This window comes from Triticum dicoccoides, chromosome 6B (assembly GCF_002162155.2).
Source record: "Triticum dicoccoides isolate Atlit2015 ecotype Zavitan chromosome 6B, WEW_v2.0, whole genome shotgun sequence".
NCBI classification, from domain to species: domain Eukaryota; kingdom Viridiplantae; phylum Streptophyta; class Magnoliopsida; order Poales; family Poaceae; genus Triticum; species Triticum dicoccoides.
The window spans coordinates 587,471,316-587,479,588 of record NC_041391.1 but is presented as its reverse complement, the minus strand read 5'-3'; positions in this window follow the sequence as shown (position 1 = coordinate 587,479,588).

Genomic DNA, 8,273 nt, shown 5'->3' with positions numbered 1-8,273 from the left:
AAGTAAGAAGAGGCAACATATATCGTTTTGTCCCCCAAGATGGCACGTACCCTACTGAAACCAACAGGCTTGTTGTGAGAGAAGCTCTCTTTTGTGAGAAGCTTATACCCCACACCTGCCCCAAATGGGAGAATATTTTTACCATAGCATGTCATTGCCGTTCCATGATATCATGTCAAGTTTCATGAATTTTAGACGAGTTTTTGATTTACTAGAATGTTAAAAGCATGTATCTCAATGTTAGCGGCTGAGCGACCGTGTCAAGGTGTTTGACATTCATTCTCATTTCTTGCATGTGACCTAAGCTTGCAACCAAGGACAAACATTTGATTTTGCAACCCATTTTTATGGACTGGAGCATGTGGTTTAATTTTGAATTGTGCACCTGAAATGCCTAGAAAACCAAGTTACCATATAAAAATGTCCAAAGGAACCCTGAACAATTCCAAAAAAAATTTACGACACACATATGGTTGCATGTTCACTATAGATAAAAGGTCTAGCAATTCAAACACCGTCCATTTCCGCTGTGACCCCATTCTGTATTTTAAATCAAAATTAAAAATTAAGTTGATCCCACACAATTTATTATCACCAACCATGTGAGATGCAGTACAAAATATCCTTGCGCACCGTCAGTGTATAGTACGCCTATGGCTTACGCGAGAAGGTGCATCGACTACAGTCCACGGCCGATGTGTCAAGCACAGTAGCTCGCTCCCCAAATATCATTTCGCTGTTCAATCATCGCCAGTGAAAGATGAGGACATGGACCCGCGTCGTGAGGGCAACTTTGGCGGCCCACTCCGGCAAGAGCGCGACCGCAGCTGCCATGCGCCTGCTAACAAGGTGCTTGAACGCGACCGCAATCTGCGACCGGGCAGCCATGGCAGCCCAGACAGCCGCTGTTGCTTCTCAGGTGGCGGTAGCAACATCTGCCTCGGGGATAGCAGCTGGCGAGAGGGGTACGACGGCTGTCTGTTCCACAGCGGCGGCCTTAGCCCTGATGGAGGCGGTGATGGGGTCATGTACCTAGGGTAGGGTCACAGACCTGATCTAAGTACCCTGCCCAAGGACACCCTTAGAAGAGGTCACCTTCCAGTCGACCAACGAGGGACTCACTCGACTGACTTGAAGGACTTGACCACGAAGACTCACTCGACTACCAGGAGGTCAAAAGGCACTCTGCACTGCAACGACCTATAGTTAAGTAGACTTTATGATAGTTAAGACACTTTATGTGGGACATTACCAGTAACGCCCCGGACTAAATACACCTTAAACCCTTCATTACGTGGGCTGGCTGGGGTCCTGGCGCACTCTATATAAGCCACCCCCCTCCACAGGCAGAAGGGTTCGGCATCCTGTAATTCATATACACATAATCCACTCGACCGCCTCCGGGCTCCGAGACGTAGGGCTTTTACTTCCTCCGAGAAGGGCCTGAACTCGTACATCTCTTGTGTTTACAACCTCTCCATAGCTAGGACCTTGCCTCTCCATACCTACCCCCACTCTACTGTCAGTCTTAGAACCACGACAGTTGTCGCCCACCGTGGGGCCGGTGTTTTAGCGATTTTGTGGAGAAGTTGCGGTTCTTCCGAGTACTTTCATCATGATGACTGCTGGAGTTTTGGTTGAGGGTCGAGAGATCCGTCTCGGTGCTCTCACCTTCGTCGCCGACGACTCCGCCTGGCTCCAGGAGGCTCCACTCGACGTCGATGCGCTCCCCGTCCGCGGTGCGACGCATTTTCGCGCATGTGTCCGCGGCGTTCTGCTGCGGCAACCGTCGACCCCGTATCGGTCGACTCCCCCATCGACCACCCTCCCGGTCTCCCGCCAGTGCAAGCGCTCGGGCCGGTCGAGGCTTCAGCGGTGGGTGAGGCACGCGGTGGCTCGCCAGACGGCCACCACTCAAGTTGCGGCAATCGAGCCCGACGAATCTCTCTACGGCCTGTTCGATCTGTCGACTGGCTCCATAGAGACTGCATCCAAGTGCGATAGCAGTGATCCAGCGGCGGAAATCCTGATGGTCGACGGGCCCCGTAGTCCCCCTGGCTTCGCCCGTGATGGTGGGGCAGGCGACGGAGGCGACCCCGCACGAGATCACGAAGAGTACCAGCCCGAGCCACTCGACTCTCTGCAAAGATAGGAACTTCGCCGCAATAACGTGGATGTCCTGCGTACTCCCATCGCAGGAGAAACCCCCGAGGTTCGCGCCTTGGAGGAGGCTCGTTTAGCCAATTTGGCCGAACGCACTCGACTGGAGAATCTTCAGCGAGCACTCGACGAGCGCGCGCGGCAACGAGTTCCCGACACCAGTCGACGTCAACTCTTCCCGCCGACTCAGGTATATCGAACCCCAATCCAGAATTTAGCAGCTGCGACCCGTATAGCAGAGTCCATCCAGCCCTCTCAGTCGGAAGCTGGCAGAGGCTTGATGCAGATCAGGGATCTGCTCCGGGAAGCAGGAGATCAGAATTCGGCCGTGTCGCAGTCGCGCAACAGAATTCACAGTCGATCCGTCGCTGCGAATACGGTTCAGTCGGCTCACAGCCCCAGATCGCCTCCGCGGCGTGAAGGGCGCGAGAATCGGCGAGACCAATATGGTGACCGACTCGACCGAGATGATAAGCGTCGAGTGCCCAATTCCCCTCCGAGGGGTGGGTCTTACGCTCCTCGGCAGCAAGATGACAGACGCCAGCTCAGTGCGGGGCGAAGAGTTCCAGTCGACCCCAGAGAACCAGGCTTTGACGCGCGATCCATTATCGTGCAAGGCTTAGTCAACCGGAACAGAGCCCATCGAGGTGGACTCGACAGAGATGCGCCCACAAGCAGTCGAGTGCATGTTTCTGGTCCTGAATGTTTCAGCAGAGCTATCAGAGCCGCAGTTATCCCTCCCAATTTCAGGTTGGCAACAGGAGTCAGCAAGTTCACTGGTGAGTCTAAGCCTGAAACTTGGCTTGAGGACTACCGAGTGGCGGTTCAGATTGGTGGTGGGAACGACGAGGTGGCCATGAAGCATTTGCCCCTCATGCTGGAAGGTTCTGCCAGGGCATGGTTGACTCAATTACCTCCTAGCAGCATTTACACTTGGGAAGATCTGTCCCGAGTGTTCATCAGAACGTTTGAAGGAACTTGCAAGCGACCGGCTGGATTGACGGAGCTACAAGTCTGCATGCAGAAGAACAATGAGAGTCTCAGGGAGTATATTCAGAGATGGATCACTTTGCACCATACTGTGGAGAATGTGTCTGATCATCAGGCAGTCTGCGCCTTTAAGGATGGTGTCAAGAATAGAGAATTGAGTTTGAAATTTGGTCGAACCGGTGACATGACCTTGAGTCGGATGATGGAGATTGCTACCAAGTACGCCAACGGCGAAGAAGAAGACCGACTCCGAAGCGGCAAGCACAAGTCGAGTTAGTCGGAAAAGGGAAACACCAGTCGGAAACAGAAGCGGAAGGCTGAACCGGCAGCTCCTGGAGAGGCTCTGGCCGTGACTCAGGGAAAGTTTAAAGGGAAACCAAAAGGATCCTGGAACCCTAAGAAGGTAAAGGATAAGGAAGGGAACGACGTGATGGATATGCCGTGTCACATCCACACGAAGAAAGACGAAGAGGGGAATATCATCTACCCGAAGCATACCACTCGCCAATGTCGACTCCTGATCCAGCAGTTTCAGGGAAAACAGTCTAAGGACAAGGAGAAGGAGTCGGACAAGCCCGCAGACAAGGAGGACAGTGAGGAAGGATATCCACATATCAACTCCACTCTGATGATCTTTGCAGATGTGGAAAGCAAGAGTCGATTGAAAGTCATTAACCGAGAGGTGAACATGGTCGCCCCAGCAAAAGCAAATTATCTGAGATGGTCCCAAACACCCATCACATTCGACCAATCTGATCACCCGACTCATATTGCCACCCCTGGGAGGCAAGCTTTGGTGGTCGATCCAGTTGTCGAAGGCACTCGACTGACAAAAGTGTTGATGGACGGTGGTAGTGGGCTGAATTTGTTGTATGCAGACACGCTGAAAGGAATGGGCATTCCGATGTCCCGACTGAGCACCAGTAACATGAGCTTTCATGGAGTTATACCAGGGAAGAAAGTCGAGTCACTCGGCCAAATAGCTCTAGACGTGGTGTTTGGTGATTCCAAACATTTTCGCAAAGAGAAGTTGACGTTTGAGGTCGTGGATTTTCAGAGTGCATATCATGCCATTTTGGGGAGACCAGCTTATGCACGGTTCATGGCTCGACCATGTTACATGTACCTCAAATTGAAGATGCCCGACCCCAAAGGAGTGATCACTGTCACCGGTGATCGGAAAAAGGCAGAAGAGTGCTTTCAGAAGGGCTCAAAGATTGCCGATTCCCAGGTGACAGCGGTCGAGTTCGAAGAATACAAGCAAAACGCAGATCCGAGTGATTTGCTGCGATCCAAGAAACCCGCCACAGAATCTGCATTTCAGTCGTCCGGTGAGACAAAGCCTGTTCACATTCACCCGACCGACCCCGATGCAGCTCCGACCCACATCTCCACAACACTCGACCCGAAATAGGAAGAAACGCTCATCCAGTTCCTCCGTGAGAACTGGGACATTATTGCATGGAAGCCCGCTGACATGCCAGGTGTTCCCAGGGGACTGGCTGAGCATCGCCTAAGAGTCGACTCATCTGCAAAACCAGTCAAAGAGCATCGTCGGCGGTCCGCCGTCCAGAAGAGAAAAGCCATTGGTGAGGAAGTGGCTCGACTGTTGGCGGCAGGATTTATCCGAGAGATATACCACTCCGAGTGGCTTGCTAATGTTGTCATGGTTCCTAAGAAGGACAAATCGCTCCGAATGTGCATTGATTTCAAGCACATCAACCGGGCCTGCCCGAAAGATCATTTTCCTCTCCCTCGCATAGATCAAATTGTTGACTCGACCGCGGGATGCGAGAGACTGTCTTTTCTAGACGCCTACTCCGGGTACCACCAGATCCGTCTGTACGGACCTGACGAGGTAAAAACAGCTTTCATCACTCCATTCGGGTGCTTCTGCTATATCACCATGCCATTCGGCCTCAAGAATGCCGGAGCCACATTTATGCGAATGATTCAGAAGTGTCTTCTCACTCAAATCAGTCGGAATGTGGAAGCGTATATGGATGATATCGTCGTCAAGTCACGAAAAGGTTCCGACCTACTCGCTGACCTCACCGAAACATTTGCCAACCTCAGAAGGTATGATATCAAGCTCAATCCATCAAAGTGCACATTTGGAGTTCCTGGTGGCAAGTTACTCGGTTTTCTCGTTTCCGAGCGAGGATCGACGCTAATCCAGAGAAGATCGGCACTATTCTCCGAATGAAACGCCCTGTGCGAGTGCACGATGTCCAGAAGCTTACTGGATGCTTGGCCGCGTTAAGTCGATTCATCTCACGACTCGGTGAAAAGGCATAGCCTCTTTACCGACTGATGAAGAAGGCAGACAAGTTCGAGTGGACTCCAGAAGCGGATGCAGCATTTGCCGAGCTAAAAGCTCTGCTCTCCACCCAGCCGGTGCTTGCTGCTCCAATCAGCAAAGAGCCTCTGCTGCTCTATATCGCAGCCACAGGACAAGTCGTCAGTACTGTGCTTACAGTCGAGCGGGAAGAAGAAGGAAAAGCTCTCAAAGTTCAGCGCCCAGTGTATTATTTGTGTGAAGTCTTGACTCCATCCAAGCAGAGATATCCTCATTATCAGAAGCTTGTGTATGGAATATACATGACCACAAAGAAGGTTGCTCATTATTTCTCTGATCATTCCATCACAGTCGTCAGCGACGCTCCACTATCAGAGATTTTGCACAACAGAGATGCAACTGGTCGAGTGGCTAAATGGGTGATTGAACTTCTTCCCCTTGATATCAAGTTTGAGGCAAAGAAAGCCATTAAGTCCCAGGCAATAGCAGATTTCCTCGCCGAGTGGATTGAACAGCAGCAGCCGACTGAAGTTCACTCGGAGCATTGGACCATGTTCTTTGATGGCTCTAAGATGTTGAATGGTTCCGGTGCTGGGGTTGTCCTGGTTTCCCCCAGAGGAGATAAGCTCAGATATGTGCTCCAGATTCACTCTGATTCCTCCAACAATGAGGCAGAATATGAGGCCCTCTTATACGGATTGCGCATGGCCATTTCACTCGGCGTCCGTCGCCTGATGGTCTATGGCGACTCGGATTTAGTGGTCAACCAAGTGATGAAGGAGTGGGACGTGAGAAGCCCAGCCATGACTGGATACTGCAGTGCAGTAAGGAAGCTGGAAAAGAAGTTCAAGGGGTTGGAGCTCCATCATATACCCCGACTGAAAAATCAAGCAGCTGATGATCTAGCAAAGATAGGTTCCAGGAGAGAAGCCATTCCGAGTGGTGTGTTCTTGGAGCATATACACACTCCGTCAGTAGAAGAAGATCCTTTCACCAAAGAAGCTCCACAACCCAAGAGTGCCACAGATCCGACTGAGGTTGAAGTCCCAGAAGTGGTCGACTTGGTCATGGAGGTCTTGGTGGTCATTCCCGACTGGACAGTTCCATATATCGCGTATATCCTGAGAAAAGAGCTCCCGGAGGATGAGGAAGAGGCTCGACAGATCGTCCGTCGATCTAAGGCCTTTACCGTAATCAAAGGACAATTATACAGAGAAAGCGCGACTGGAGTTGGTCAGAAGTGCATAACACCAGAAGAAGGTCGAATCATCCTCAATGATATCCACTCGGGAACCTGTGGTCATCATGCGTCCTCTCGGACCATCGTGGCCAAAGCCTACCGAGCCGGATTTTACTGGCCAAAGGCGAATGAGATGGCAAAGGAAATAGTGGATAAGTGCGAGGGATGTCAGTTCTACTCGAATATGTCGCACAAGCCTGCATCGGCTCTGAAGACCATCCCACTCGTCTGGCCTTTCGCAGTATGGGGGTTGGACATGGTCGGTCCTTTGAGAACAGGGCGAAGTGGCTTCATGCATGTACTGGTGGCAGTCGACAAATTCACCAAGTGGATTGAGGCTAAACCAATCAAGAGCCTTGACGCCGGTGCTGCTGTTAGCTTCATCAGGGAACTAATATTCAGATATGGAGTCCCGCACAGCATCATTACGGATAATGGGTCGAACTTTGACTCGGAGGAATTCAGAGATTTCTGTAACTCTTAAGGCACATGAGTCGACTACGCTTCAGTCGCTCATCCGCAGTCGAATGGACAAGCAGAGCGAGCCAATGGCCTGGTTCTCAAGGGATTGAAACCCCGACTAATGCGTGATCTCAAGCATGCAGCTGGAGCTTGGGTCGACGAACTTCCCTCGGTGCTTCGGGGACTGCGGACCACACCTAATCGGTCGACCGGAAGAACCCCATTCTTCTTGGTCTACGGAGCTAAAGCAGTCTTGCCGAGTGATCTTCTCCACAATGCTCCTCGAGTTGAAATCTACAACGAAGCAGAAGCTGAACAAGCGCGGCAGGACGCAGTCGACCTTTTAGAGGAAGAAAGGGAGATGGCTCTGATCCGGTCGACCATCTACCAACAAGATTTGCATCGTTTCCACGCCAGAAATGTGAGGGGTCGAGCCTTCCAGGAAGGAGATTTAGTTCTCCGAGTGGATCAGAAGAAACAACACAAGCTTGCTCCTTCTTGGGAAGGACCCTTCATCGTCACCAAAGTTCTCCACAACGGGGCGTACCGTCTTTACAACATCGAGCATAATATCGACGAGCCCCGAGCTTGGAACGCGGAACTACTCTGCCCATTTTACACTTAAATTTAATCACTCGGATGAGTTGCAATAAAGTACTTCTGTAGTCCATGGACCTCAAAATAATAGTGTCATAGTTCCTCCATAATTTTTGTCACTTTTTATTTTGTCCAATAAAATTTCCCCTCAGTGGGTGACTTAGCCGCGAATCCGTTTCGCCTAAGTTTGTAAAAATCCTCCGAGTGGTGAGTCAGACTCTCACTCGGAGGCTTAGCTGCAGTCCAAGTACTCGCCTAACTTATCAAAAATCCTACCGAGTGAAGAGCAAACCTCTCCCTCGGGGGCTTAGCTGCAGCCCAGTGCTCGCCTAAGATATAGAAATCCTACCGAGTGAAGAGCAAACCTCTCACTCGGAGGCTTAGCTGCAGCCCAGTGCTCGCCTAAGATATAAAAATCCTACAGAGTGAAGAGCAAACCTCTCACTCGGGGGCTTAGCTGCAGCCCAGTGCTCGCCTAAGATATAGAAATCCTACCGAGTGAAGAGCAAACCTCTCACTCGGGGG